The sequence below is a fragment of the Parus major genome, chromosome 3 (assembly GCF_001522545.3).
Source record: "Parus major isolate Abel chromosome 3, Parus_major1.1, whole genome shotgun sequence".
Taxonomy (NCBI): Eukaryota; Metazoa; Chordata; class Aves; order Passeriformes; family Paridae; genus Parus; species Parus major.
In genome coordinates this window covers 92,410,370-92,425,747 of record NC_031770.1, presented here as the reverse complement: position 1 = coordinate 92,425,747, position 15,378 = coordinate 92,410,370, and the positions used below count along the sequence as shown (strand labels likewise).

Here is a 15,378-nt window from a genome sequence, read left to right as displayed (position 1 = left end):
AGGAATAGAATTTCTCAAATAGAAGTAAAAGATATGCTAAAAAAATGTGTACTCTCAGGCACATAGTGTAATTCTTGGGGACAGTCCTCTGCAGGGTCAGAAGTTGGACTCAATGATCCTTGTGGGTCCCTCCCAACTCAGCTTATTCTGTGATCCTGTAATAAAAAGAACCAGAAAAATGAAAAGTCTAGAAGAGAAAACTGTTCTGGCACATGATGGAGTGAAATTTAGCTTGAAAGTGAGAAGATTCAGCCTGGACCCACCCCTCTGTGCCACAGTTTCCTCTGAAATCAGAGTACCAATGTATGTCCCCAGGGTTTATTGAGTTGCAAACAATAAGCCATTGAATTAAAATAAGAAACTCACATGCTGGGATAGGCAAATATCACCGTTTTTGTGATCACTGTTCATTGTGATTGAAGGAGATGGTTATGTCATTTTTAGGTTACACAACATAATTATTATTTGTCTTTCTTCATATATCATAAAATATTAATACCTTAGTATTCACAACCACTCTAACCATCAGAGATCAGGCTTCTTTTGTTTGTGTTAAGTGTGGTAACTAATATCTCAGCATCCAAAAATAAGCTGGATGCCTCAAAGAAGTCTCTGAAACATATAGCTCCTTTACAAAAAGTTGAGAGTATAGAAAGCATATGTGAAGCTACTATATACCGCAACAGAGTGACATAGTAACTTAGCTTAGATGTGTAAATATATTCATTAATTTATTTTAATGTCTCTTGTTTTTCTGCTAATAAAAAAAAGAAAGTATAATAATTTTATTTTACAGAAAATTAAAGTTGTTTGCACAGCAAGTCTTTATCTCACACAGTTTAAAGATGCAGTAGATTTTGTTTGGTTACTTTGTAACATTTTTTTCAGAAAGTGACAGACTAAAGAAATCTTTTATTGTCCAGTCTCTTTCTCCCTAAATCACAAGTCACTAGCAGTTCTTTTGGCCAGACAAAGTATAATGCAAATATTAATTTAACTAATTTAACAGGCCCTCGCTAATGACATCCTCAGTTTGTATTTCAATCACAGTAAATAGAGTACTGTGGGAAATAGAAGAGATAGAAAGCTCTCAGAACTGTGTGAAAAAAAATAACGAATACAAGAATGCAAGAATACACAGATACAAGGTCAGGAAACAATAAGGCTGTGGTTTTGAGCTGTGTAGAGATAGGCCTTAGAAAAAATGGTTATCAAGATAATAGAAAAATGTAAGTTTAATAATGAAACTTTATCCATTGTTTTTAAGCTATAACAAGCAAACATTATTAGAGGTAAGGTGTATGTGTAGTTCTAATGATTGACTTAAGCAAACACTTGCCAGCTTTTAACATTATCCTATTGGCTAAAAAGTTTTTCAAAAGGCATTGTAACCAAGAGAATTTTGGCTGTTGTTGTAATGGCATGAGATTTCAACATCTTTTTTGCCTCACCTTGTACCAATGAGGCTGAGGCTGAATGAAAAGCTCAAGGATTAGGCACTTTCCTGTTATTGACAAACGGAGATCCAACAGAGGACTATCCAGAATAAGGTAAACTAGAGAGATATTTAATTTTAATATTTTTTTGTTGAGCAATAGAGGAAAAAAATAGTATTGATGTAAGCTATTAACTACAAGGATGTGTTTGCTTAAGTATTTAAACTATCTTCTAGTTACATTGTGTCAAAATTTATTTCTGGCATCAGAAGTTTATGTTGTGGCCCAAAACTTTATTATACCACAGCTTTTAGTCTGCCTTCTGAAAGAATAAACTGTAAGTTAAGGTGGTTACAAAACAGCACCGTTAACTTTTGCCTATAAGCAGCACTAGAATATTTATGATCGGCTTTAGGGGAAACCATAAAATCTAGACATGTCTTAAAATGTAACCTAAGTTATATTTTTACTGAATCTCTACTTTTCCAAACTGACCCTTTTTAGCAATATTAGAACTCTTGAGAAACATGTAATGGAGTGACATTTTCTGCTTGCCTGTAACAAGTTGATCAAAGAGTCTGCAACAAAGCAGATTTGTTACTCTTTTACCATATGATTGAATACAATATGTGCATATGAAAGTATTTAGATGCATGTCTCAAACAGACAAAGAGTGAAATCAGATGCCAGATGGTGTATCATTCCTTCCCATAAAATTTCTTTTTCCCTGATGACTGAGAACTACCTGGGGGACCTGTCTGAAAAAGAAATCCTAATGAAAAATCAAATTTTTGGGGAAAAACGACTACAGAATGGGAGGGGAGCTGTTTCAGCTTTCTTTATGCATCCCATAATATTTTGTTGAGCACAGATCTTGAAAATCAGTATGTGTACCACCTTTTCAAAGTCTAATTTTAAATCAATATAATCAAATTCTGTAATTTCTAGTTTTACAAATTCTGAAAATAATCTTCACATTAACTGTCACACAATTTTACTTGTATTTAAATATGATAAAGAGATAGTGGAACCTCCTTCCTTTTGCCTATTTTGTATTCTAGTACTTATACTAAGGCACTTTACAAGTAATGATTCCCAAACAAGTCAGTGTTGCAGATCCTGGTTTTATTCTTATTACTTGTAGTCTGTCAGCTTGGTGTCCCATCCCAGTGCACAGAGAGAATAAATCATTGGCCAGGCAAACAGAGCAGAGAACAAGATAATGCACCCTCCTAGCCCTAGGGTGAGTCATAGGCAAGCTTTCTGAAGACACAACAGGAATCCCCAGGAATGTTTCTAAACTTGGATTCACAGGTTGGGTTAAATTTCTAGCACAGAAAACAATGCACACCTCAGTAAGTAGACCCTCTTCCAAATTCTCTATTTTTATCTAAATTTCCTGCAGATTCTTCTATTTTCTGGCTTAATAAAAGTGGTCTCAGTATTTTTAGTATTACTAGTTTATTATTTAGTATTATTGGTTTATAATTCTAATGAATCACTGCTCCTATAGGCAAAAAAAATTTGACTTTTCATTCTTTGTTCACGCAAGAATTATATGAGGAAGTTTGCTTTGGCCCAGTTTTAGTCCTGTTGCATCACTTCTAATGGAACCTGTTCAGATACACATTTATTCTTAAGCATGCCTGAAGTCTATGTGCCCCATTGTACCAGCAATGTGAGATCCTCTCCATTCTCGTGATATCCTCATGTCTGCTTACATTTAACAAGACTCAGGAATATCTACTGCATGCCAGGATGGAATCATTCACCCTGAAAAGTATTGTGTGGCTATAATAGTTTATTTTATGAGTGATATGTAATTCAGGTAATAGAAAGAGTATTTATAATTGCAGGGAAGGGGCAAATAAAATAGCATGATTTAGTGAACAGATAACTTTTCCCATCCCTTAACTCAAGAGTTTTAATCAAGATTCTTAGGAGTGCCAACAGAAAGAAGGGAAAGCTAATAAACAAGCGTAGATTCCCAGTTACTGTGTTCTTTGCTGGTTGTCACAGAGACAACTCACAAAACTCATATTCCTTGTAAGTCAGGAACAAATTTCCACTGGATTTTTAGGAAGAGCCTGATATCTTTTCCTGCCTAAGAAAATATCCATCTCATGCCTAAGAAAATATTAATCTCATTGATTTTTTGGGTTTTTTTCACTTCTTATATTTTAAGATTTTCCTTAAGGATTAGCATCCAGGGTTGTCTTTTTTTTTAATTGTTTTTTTTCTTTTTGGGTTAAAAACAGATTTCCAGATTGTGGCTGTCATTCTTGCTTATTTATGAAATTTCTTTGCTGCCACAACAGAATCTCTGCATAGTCTGAGAAGGAATCATTTTACAGATGGAGTTGCAGACAGACTAATTATAATTCCAGTAGCAAAGCCCTGGATCCACACAATTTACTGTGTGTGCTACATGGCTTTAGAGCCTAAATATCTGCCTTTATAGAGTGGGATCTATTCATTAAAAATCAGCCATTTATCTTACCATATATTTTATATTAAATACCATGACAACCACAGGGTCTTTTTCATGTTCTGTTGATAGATTTTATTAAAAAGTGACTCACTGCCATTAATGAGTCTTTAATTCATCAGCCAAATGAATTGAGATTTAAAGTGTTTACTTTGCTTTTATAATTTATATTGTGATCCACATTTGATGCTTACTTACTCATCTAAATGGAACTGAATGTGACAAATTTGATGTCTGATTTAGTGTTTATGCTACCTAGCTGACTAGCTTTTCATCACATGAAATGATCTGGGAGTCTAGAAAGATCTGAGCAGTTAAAAAAGAAGTCAGAACTCACTCAGAATCAATGGACATATTCACTCCTGCCTAAGCAGATGTCCTGGCTGGCACCACAGGTACAGGTCCCTTCCAGCTCAAGAGGTCTTATCCCATCGATCTGGCTTCCTTCCCTATCTGCCAAGTTTTGTGGATAAAAGCTGCCGAAAACAACAGGCTGTTTATACCTTACAGTGTACTTAGGAGGGGACAGCAAGTTGTTTCCAAGTACAAGGTAGCTTTACATGTTGCTTTTGTATTGGGAGAAGCAAAGACTGTTGCTCATTTTTTCTTTTTCCTGTTTGTATCTGGCAGACTAGGTCTGGGGAGAGCAGGTTGCTGCTGCAGTTGTGTCATGTGGATACTCCCATCCTTGGGATAACAGGGTCAAAGAAAAACAGTCAGGAAAGCTGGGAGAGGAACTTAATCTTCTGAAAGGATAAATGCTGATGTCCACTCAGAATTTGTAATTAGACTGATGAAAGAAGTTTTGGAAATGGGGGAAGAGCGCTTTTGTCTCTGGGCAGGGTACACAGGAATGGTAGGAAATGGGGGAGTTTAGTGGGAAGGATGATGAATTTACCTTTTCAGTGTGTGGGTGAATGTGAGTCATTGTCACACACCTTGCTGATTACCAGAGTAATTTCAAATACTACACATGTTGTCCCAAATACGAGTTCTTTTACCCTGTGTTCAAGAGCCAACCAACATACCGAGTGGAGATGCTTGATTTTATTACAGTTCTGCAGAATAGGGTGCCAAGCACCTGACACAGCTGGCATATCTTTTAGAAAACAAGCATAGTTTTTTATACAAAGAGGTAACAAAGAAAGAATGTTGCTGAGACAGGTGATTAATCACTGATACTTATATAACAAAATTCCTAATGCGCATGTGGTGGTCTTGGTACAGTTCATTATACTACCATCTCCATATACAAATTTCTGTGGGGGTTTGTTTTTTAGCAATATAATCACCCCAGATAACTTGAGGTTATATTTCCATCCTATCAGGTACCACCAAGTTATTATTTAACCTTATTCTCTATTACAGTTTCTGCTTCAATTTATGCAGAACAATTATTTGTCAGCAAAATAAGGATTTATAGTATTCTGTTTGTGGGCATTCTTAACTTCCTCCGACACACTGTTGTCATGGTTTCAAGACCAACCTATAGGTGATGTGAAATTTTGTGGATTTTTAACCTTGTCTGCCATGACACATATATGGCTATATGAGAATATTCTTTTAAAGAAGATCTTATTTGTATTAACTCTTTGGTAATTTACACTTATCTGATTGAAAATTTTGATTATTTAAAATTGGTTGGACTACTCACCAATCATGGAGACTTTGAAAAACCTGAAAATACATTTTTTCTTAGGATAAAAAAACTCACCATTTTCATTGGTCATATTATAGGCATAAAATAGAAACTTTGCTACACTTTGATCAAAACTTTCAAATAATAGTTAAAATAAAATTGCATTAAATTACATAAATCAACCTCATGAAACAACTACTGGGCCCTAAATGTGACTTCAAAATTAATTTTGGGGGGGGGGTTTGTTGTTTCTTTTTCACATTTGAACAATAGTGGCTGGGTTAATGAGTGAAACTCAGTGAATTATGGATATGAAGTCTGTTTAGTCACAGACAAGAAGTTCAGTACCTTCCTTTAGGAGAAAGAAGAGCTAGTTAGAAGATAAATTTTGTTAATGCATTATTACATCATGGCCATGAGTCCATAGAGTTTTTCAAGGAAACACGTAAAACCAGTATCTTAGTAGATTAGTGTTAAAATGAAACAGTTAGCATCTCTGTAAATATACTATCACTAAATCCATAGAGTTTATTTAATATAATTCAAAGAAAGAGAGAAAACTGCTTTCATAGTATCTCAAAAAAATAGCTCAGAGAGATGAATAGACAGTGCTGAGACTCAAAGAAGGCATTTTCTCATACACTCCAGTGCCTGAAGTCTGATATGACTTCAGTCTCAAATCACTACCTGCTCTTGCTGTCTGTCAGAATAGACTGACTTGGAGTATGTTGAGAAAAATGTTCCCCTTCACTAACATTTTCATTCCACTGCACTGAGCAACACAGTTAGTAGAAATGCTGCTTATATGGGAACTCTTTTAAAAGAACACTTCAGTAGAAAATAACTTATTCCCACCTAATCAGTGGCATAGTATTTAAATAAAATGTATCACAACCATCTGGAAAAATACATGTAGATTTTTTATTTTGGCAGCCCACCATTTCTTGCAGTCATTTATCAATATCCATTTTGAGCTGAACTGTGCTTTGTAAAACCCCTTGTCAAGTGTGCAGCAGCTGACTGTATAGGAGATACAACTGTGTTGGTGTGTGTAGACCAGGCAGGCTGTTTTCCTAGGTTACTGAAGACTGGGAAGCTGATTCATGCTGGTGGCTGTCTGAAAAAATCTCCATTCCATTTCTGCTTCAAAGATGTTAGCCTTTGGTAGGAGGCAGGGATAGCATGTAAGTTCTGCATGCCATTTTGGGAAGTATTTACCTTAGAATCACAGAATCACAGAACATGTAAAATTGGAAGGAGTGACAGTGGGTTCTCTAGTCCAACCTCCTGCTCAAGCAGAGCTGTCCTAGAACACATTGCACAGGATTGCATGCAGACAGTTTTTTAATATCTCCAGTGAGGGAGAATTGACAGCCCCTCTGTGCAGTCTGTTCAACTGCTCAATCAAACACACAGGAAAGATCTCGTGTTCAGGTGGAACTTCCTGTGCATCAGTTTCTGCCCATTGCCTCTTGTCCTGTTGTCCTGCTGCTTGGCACCATGCCTTTGGTCCTGTTTCTTGGTCTCCATTTGATCCAGGACTTCTCTTGTAGAGAGGAGAAGACACCCTTTTCAGGCCCTTGTTCAAGTGATAAAGTCTATTTTTTTGTTTTTTAGCCCCGTGTTCTCGTTTTGACTTTCACCAAATATTGTCCCAGTTAGACACTCTCATATGTTCATACATTTTTAAGAGCTGAAGGCTCTCCGTCAAAGCTTCATTATCATCTAAGTAAAATTTAGGATTTTGTTCTTTCAAATTGAGAAGTTTAGAATCAAATACTGTCTTTGAGCTTTGAAAAATGATTCTGAGTTTTCTTTTCTAACAGGCTGAGGCATACACTACACACTCAAGGAAGTTCTGGAAGTCTGAGATATTTTAATTAGAAGAATATGTAAAAGTGTAATCAAAATGCTGCAAATTGCTTAAGAGATATTATTTAGAGGCGTGTTTTATTTCAGTACAAATCAGTAATGACAGTGTGACTCTAGATAATAACAAGAATCCAGTGATTTAAGAGATAAAGACTCAGATGAAGCACCATAACCACCTGAGCATCACCATAACTATCCTTGAACTAAGCTTTATCCTAATCCAGAAATGTAGGAGCACTGGAATGATCATCTAACAAGCATTTGGCCATCTAAAAGATCCTGCAGGATAAAGTTTCTTATTCCATCAATCATCCAGTGAGCACTAGATAATGCTGATTTTCTGGCATGGGGCAAACTTAAAGCCAACCTATCTCTTATCTAATCTTCCTGCATGTTACTATGGCTCTCAGCAGTGTAGTCAGGTGCAAAAAAATAATTTAACCTAATGATTACCAATTTAACCTAATGGAAGGAAATTGTGTATCAGTTCTCATCCATCTCTAAATTTTAAGTAAAGCAGGTCTGATTTTTGAATTATTATAATATATTATTACTGTGTGTATAAAGAGAGAAAAATGGACTTTTATGTATGTGAGTGATATAAAGGAGAAAATTTTTAAAATGTGTATTTAAAATCTAAGAAACAAATCCTGTATACATTATTTTGACATTTCTACTTATCATGGCCCCTTACCGAAGTCTGACATTTTGTGTATTATAACATTTCATTAAGTCATATTTCTAAAATATTTTGAAATTATAAAAGTGCAACATGACAAGGTTAGAGAACTGGCAGACTTCAGCAGCTCAGTGATGGAACTTAGCCAAAGAAAATTCTGTCCTGCATTTGAGTGTCATGGCTGGATACAGTCAGCATCAACAAACACCGTAAGCTTAAGAAATTTGAATAATTTGCAGAGTTGCACAGTCTGCAATATTTTCTGCTAAATTTGACCATCAGTTTTTCTTTTTCACCTGAGATGTGGAAAAAGAATTATGCAGCTGCTAGAACTATTCAAAATATTTGAATACAATGTAAAGAAGGCCTTTTGATTGTTTGTGGAGGGAACAGTAAAACTATATGGGTGGATAAAGACATGAATAGGAAAAAACTCAAAAGCTTTTTAGTAACACCTAGTTACTTCAATATTTATGGAATTTATGGAATATATGCTTCAATATTTATGGAATATTGGCCTTTACCATATGTCTGCCCAGTCACACATATATAATACTACCATTGCTGTTCCACACAATATTCCTACTGCACTATACAATACTGCTAAAACAGCACAGCTATTACCACTCCTGCTACTGCTTCTATTCGTAGGGAATACTAACACTGCTATTCTGCCATCAGGAATTTTTGAAGGTTAAATACTTTGTAGATTATGAAGGGTAAAGATATGGTGGTAAAAACATAAATACAGATGACAAGCATGCTTACAATATAAATTATAGAGATTTGAGTATGTACTTCAAACATTTAGGTGTGTCTCACAAAAAACTTAATGAATAATGATGATTTTCCCCATTTAGATTCTCTCAGTATTAAAGAAATGAATTGTAAAAAAAACCAAACCAGAGAAAAAGAATGGATATTTTTAACGCTTTCAAGAGGTAGATGGTAAAAATCACCATACCATCTGAGACTTATCATCACCACATTTGTGCTCTGATTCCTATTTTTTTCTTATTTTAAGTGTTGGGATATGCATCTATAAGTACAGAAAACATGTTTTGTGCTGGAGAAGTAACACATGCAACAGAGGAGAAAAGACCTTGACTTTGGGTTTGTCTGGAAAGTTCTTTTTGTTGCATAATCCATGGCTCAGATGAACTCCTACCTCACTTCATCTTGTCTTTGATGAGGACTCAGAGATAATGAAACATACTATAATCAGTAAGCTATAGAGAAAGGTCCCACTGCCAATAAATCTTATTAATAAAAGCAAAAATTTCTTTTCAGATTGTTGCATTGTAGATCCTGCCTGCAGTAAGAGACCCTCATGGACCCTTAAACTCAAGCTGTTAGAGAAGGTCAGATTTTGTTGACATTCAGGAACTGATGAAATCTTGTCTGGAATCTATCATCCTAGTCTGTCTCCATACTGTACAACAGAAGACAAAATGTTTCCAGCTCTGTGAGACACTGAATCAACCACTCCTTCACATCTGGATCTGTATGGGGAACTGCATGAGAAGCTATTACACAGTTTGAAAACTGAGACCTTTCCTAAAGACCTTCCAACTAGAAATCAGCTGGGTTCATTTCAGCAACTCCAGAGAACCTTCTTAAAATTAAAAGGTATAAATAGTGATACAGAAAGAGGAGGACATAACAGCCAGTTCTCCAAGGAGGGATATTCTCACATACTTTACCACTGCCAGAGTATAGTATTCCTCCTCATCCCTTTGTGCCAGCAGCTTTGGAATGGCCAAGCCAAGGGAAGAAGACACATAGACTCTGTGAAGCAGAAGAAGGAAGATATTTAGAGAAGAGCAAAAGCAAAAGATGGAAATCAGGACAGGAGGAGGACAATTTTGGGTCTCATGCCTTGTCTTCAAAACTAGAGTACATCTAGACTCCATAATTCCTGATCTTCACAACAGAATAAACATTTCTCTCTACTCCTAGAAAGGTACTTTTTAATATCTTTTCATCTGAAAGAAAAAATTAAATTGTGCAAATGAGGAATTAAGGACAGTGAATGCATGAAAATGTAATAAAAGGCAAATCCATTGTTTAAATTGTCCTATAGAGAAACAGTCTGTTCAAATTTAAACAAGTGCATCTATGATATACGGAGGAATAACTTCTACTTTAGTAATGTGGGAAACATTTTATGTACAATATAAAAAAATATCATGCAGAGAATTGCTAGGATAATTAACAAATTGTCATTGATGAGTATACGTTGGACATTACCCTTGAAAAGCCACACAGTTAATACAGAAAATTTTCTTTGACGTATTTAATGAGCAGATACAACAAAAGTTTGTCTTTACACTCTCAACTTAAATAACCAAAGAAAATGTTGTTTTTAGGAATTTATGATACAATCAATATGTGGTGCAATAAGGAATCGTCTACAATACCCAATTCTGCAGTGAACTGTAGTAGCACATATCCTAAGTGAAAATTAAGCATGCCATCAAATATAGTGTGTAAAGAATCTGTTTAACTGTGTACAGACTTTCAGTGTACTGGCTCATATCAGACTACTTTTCTCTGTAAAAGTTGTTCTGGATTCTCAACTTCATTAATTGAAACAGAAAATGATGCATAGAGAATTTATGACAAATATTACATAGTTGTGACTTGCTTTAAGCAGGTGATTCTATAATAAGCTTTGCTCAGTTTAACATAGCTGTTTGCATCAAAATTTTACAGTCAGTAAACACATATTTTTTTCTTGCAGTAGTGACAAAAGTGTCTCCTGCATATGTTATTTGTCATTTCAGTAAATGGCTAGAATTTAATTTCTATTAAAAACACAGATCATTAATTTCAGAATTTGTTTCTAGCACATATATCCAGGTTTTACAGACCTGCCTGCCTGTGGGAAAATAGAACTCTTAGTTTTTCCTTTGCACTTCAATTATCTGTATTGTGTAACTCTATTGTGTCTTGTGCTCCTATTTAAAATTTGCAGTGCATAATTAAAAAGTAATTCAGGGAAAATATTTCTTAACAAAAGTCCACTTATGTATTTACTTCCTAAAAGAGAAAAAATACCGAATTATATAACAGTCTTTGTTCTCAGCAAATCAGGATTGCTTTGGGTCATTGGTTCATTTTTCTGAAAGCTAAGAATTTCAAGAATTTAAATATCGGTTTGTAGCTCTTAGCTACATTTTAATTACAGTACGCTGCCTTTTCATCTATTATCTCTTCACTGTGAAGACATTTCCCATATCCATAACACTTTCCAGCTTTTTGATGGTGTCCTTCAGTGCTCCCGGGGTAATTGCATTGTAGGGCTTGGAGCTGGAGTAGGCTGGGACATAGCTTAGGTAATCATAGAGCAGCCAGCCCAGAAGAAAAGTATCTTCTAAAATTTCTTCCACTGATGAGTAAAAGAGCATATCATTTCAGCATGTGTACTTCTTTAATAACTTCCCAAGTTTGTAGCATGTTTTGTTATTTGTTAGCATATTTTGAGAAGTACATGAATTCTGTTTAATTCATCCATGGAGAAATTGCTAAATGATTTGCCATCATTCATAATTTCATTTTTAATGGAGTTTAGATATTTATTAAGAGCATTCTGTTTTCAAGTATTGTTTTGGAATGTGATGCAAAGTTCAAGGGCCCATTGTAGTGGAGCATAGGGAGTACACATAACAGAAAGATAATGCCTACTGTGAAGAATTCATAATTTGAATTTAAGTTGGTGAGATAAACAGTGCAGGAAGCATGGGGTAACAGATAGAATAATGAGGAAATGGCCTCAAGCTGTGTCAGGGGAGCTGCAAGTTGGACATTAGGAAATATTTCTTCCACTGGAAGAGTTGCTAAGCACAGGAATGGGTTTTCTAGGGAAATGTTGGATTCACCATCCCTGGAGGTGTTCAGGAAATGACTGGATGTGGCAGTTGTTGTGGTTTACCTGTCATGGTGGTGCTCTGTCAGAAGTTGGACTCAATAAGCCTGTGTGAGAGGGGTTGCTGGCTCCAAACATTTCAGTGTGTGTGTGTGGCAAGGGGCAGCTCAGATCTTGCTGTGGTGAGGTGATGAGCCGCCCCTTACACCCCACCCTTCCCCCAGCCTGAATCCCAGCCTGCAGTGGCTGCCAGTCCCTGCCACACTGGAGGAAATGCAGGGTCTGTAGGTCTCTGCTCCACCATGGAGCTCCACTGGCTGCAGGGCACAGCTGCCTCACCATGGGCTTTGCCATGGGCTGATGGGCTGGTACCTGGCACCTCCTCCCTCTCCTACTTTACTGACTTTGGTGTTTTTCTCACATATATTCACTTTTCTCTGGTTGCATTTTCCTTCTGCTCAGTAACTTCTTCCCCTTCTTAAATCCAGAGGCACTACCGTTGATGGGCTCAGCTTTGGCCAGTGGCACATCTGTCTTGGAGCTATCTGGCATTGGATCAACTGGATGTAGGGGAAGCTTCTGGCAGTTTCTCACAGAAAGCACTGCTGAAATGCTCACTCTGTCCCCCACCCTGCTGCTACTGAAAGTTTGCCACACAGACTGGAGGAAAAGCAAGACAAATAGCGTCAAGATATGCTGCTGTCACGTAAATGTGTATACACAGAACTTCAGTAAGAATGACTTGAATCCAAGATTTGCACTGTATACATTTTGAGAAAGTCATCTTGACTTTCTAACCAAATTGTTTTCTTGTGTTTTGGCCCCAAACGAGCACTTTGAAAAGACCAGACAGTAAACTGCTTCCTTTATAATTCTGGGCTCTAACAGAAGTGTCAAGAAGGTGATGAGAACATATTACACTCTCATAATATAAGCCACAAGAATCATTTTATAGCAAACCATCTGTCAGCTAGTAGAGAAGGCAGTGTGGAGATATTTTAGTTTTCTTGAACTTATTATACATCCTAACACACATAGCATGCCTTCATAAAACATAATTATGCACACTAATAAGCATTAATATAAGGTAATTGTGTGTGTCCACCCAGGATTCCAGCATTGCTTCTGGAACTGTGGCACTGTGGACTTCCAAGGTTAGGAAAACACAATGATACTAACAGTTCCAAAAATTCCCCCAAAATAGACTGGTTTCTTGAGGGTGGGGCCATTGCTGACATATTAATTTAGCAGGAACACGGCAGAAAACATGCCTGACTCTATCACTGATATTCATCCCAGCAACCAAGAGCTACTAAAACATGACTATTGGTGCCCATAGGTGGGAGAAGCACTTCCAAAAAGAGGTTTTTATTCCATTTTAAGATAGTTAATTTATCTCTGGAATGAATCACCTTTTAAAAAGTTTAAAAATAAGAGAAAGAGAGAAATTATTCAGCTAGGACCATGTAGTAATGTAGTATTTATGTAGTAAAAAACACAATAAGATTTGACACTAAATGTGAAAAAAACAGAAAAGATTGCTTATATTTAGAAAGATTGTAAATATTTGTGAGCCAGTATCCTAACGTTTCCTCTTCAAAATCTTATTTTTCTTTTCATTTAGGCTTGTACCTCTTGTAATGGATAAAAACAAAAACACATTCATCAATAAAGTATAAATTAAATATGCTTATTTTCTGTTCAGCTGGGCCCAGTGTATCAGTGTTCTGAATACTTGAAGTGCTTGTTCATACAACAGTCGTCAGATATCTGTGGGACCACTTCTGTCACTAAATGTTGATTGATTTGGTATGAATTTCTTTGAAATATGTTTACTTCATTTATCACCACTTGTTCAGGCCTCTATAAAATTATCTAAGGAAAACTAAAATAAAGGAGTAATTTACTTACAATGTTTTCTCAGTGGTAAATCCCTTGTCTTAGTAAAACTCATTACAGCCTTTTTCTCATCTGTCCAATATATTTTACTGCAAAAAGATTTCCTCAAATCCCCTAGAAGTTTTACAATAATGTTTGACAAGACAAAGTGGAAAAAGTATTCACTTTGAAGTTCATGATGCAGCAAAAGAGAGCTGCTGATACATCCCTCTTGTAAACTCTACTATTGGCAGCTGTTTTAGAAAGACCATCTCCATCTTGTTGTACCACCAATATAGTTTTCATTCCTGACCAAACTGGGACACTAGTATATTCTATTTTTTTCTTAACCCAGAGTGAATCCTATATTTGGCCTATTAGCTTCACCACATGCTTATGAAAAATCGTTTACTTTTTTCTTCCAACTTTTAAATTTTAATTAAATTCTTTTCCACCTGGAATATCTTGCTCTTTTGTTCAATTTCAAATAATGTGTTCATTTTGTGTTTCCTGAAAATAATCTTTCTTATTTTAATAACTAATATTTCTAGTTTTTCTTTATTTGTGCTATTTGAATAAACATTTCCAGTCTGGAGAGGATGATAAATGTTGCTATAAAAGGGGAGCAAATTGCATCCCCATCCACCAAATAATAGTGCTAATCATCTCAGCAGCTATTCACATGATTTAAAGATCCAAAAAAACCAATAGAAGCATTTATTTACATCTAGAAGGTGCTAAATAAAGAGTTACCCTTAGAATTTATAATGAAAGAAACCACATGGGAGGAACCAATTGCAACACTTGGCATAAAAATTCAGCTTCTTGATGAATATATAGGTAGAGAATATTCTGGAGGATTGCAGAGGCCACTCTATAACATAATTACATTCTGAAATAGTTAAAATGGTGAGGCAAGATACACACAATGGCCAGGAACCGAGCAAGCAAAGCTGAATTTTGCCTGTATTGTCTCAGTGCTATCTTCCTTGTGGGTAATGTACAGGCTCAAGCTGTTTCATTTAGATCTGACCATGTGCTGTGGTTCCCTGAGCTGTTCTTCTGAAGAATTTATATGCTGGCTCACCTGTAAAAGGGAGATAGAATGCAGACTGTCACCAGGGAAGGCAAGGGAAGGCAGCACACGGCCAAACTTTTTCTCTGCCTCTTTTTCCAAAGGCTGAGGCCATCTCTCCCCTCAGAAGAGTGAGGGTTTCAGAACATATCTGGAATTTTTAACCCGTGTTTCATCATAATGCTACTGTTGCCTAGAATTGAAAGATAAACTTTCCAGATGATATTAAAATGGTAACCCAAAGAGAAGTTTTTTAATGAAAACTTTAGTGTTCTCAAAATATAGCTATGCCCACATCTGGCATCAGATTTTCACAAATTTTATGAGTTTAATTAATTAGCAGATCTAGCAAGCACATCCCATAGGAGACCAGATGCCCTGGTAACCCACTCTGGGGCCTGCCTAAGTCTCTCCAAGGGTTCTTAGCCCTATATTTTGTTAGG

General features: G+C 36.1%; 1 long non-coding RNA gene across 1 annotated transcript; it reads left to right on the top strand.

Moving 5' to 3' along the window:
• Positions 1-1,304: 1,304 nt before the first annotated feature.
• LOC107202617 lies at positions 1,305-14,338 on the top strand. The gene is made up of 3 exons (XR_001520760.2): positions 1,305-1,550; positions 9,405-10,077; positions 12,471-14,338. It is a non-coding gene; the product is annotated as an uncharacterized LOC107202617 (long non-coding RNA).
• The last annotated feature ends 1,040 nt before the right edge of the window (positions 14,339-15,378 follow it).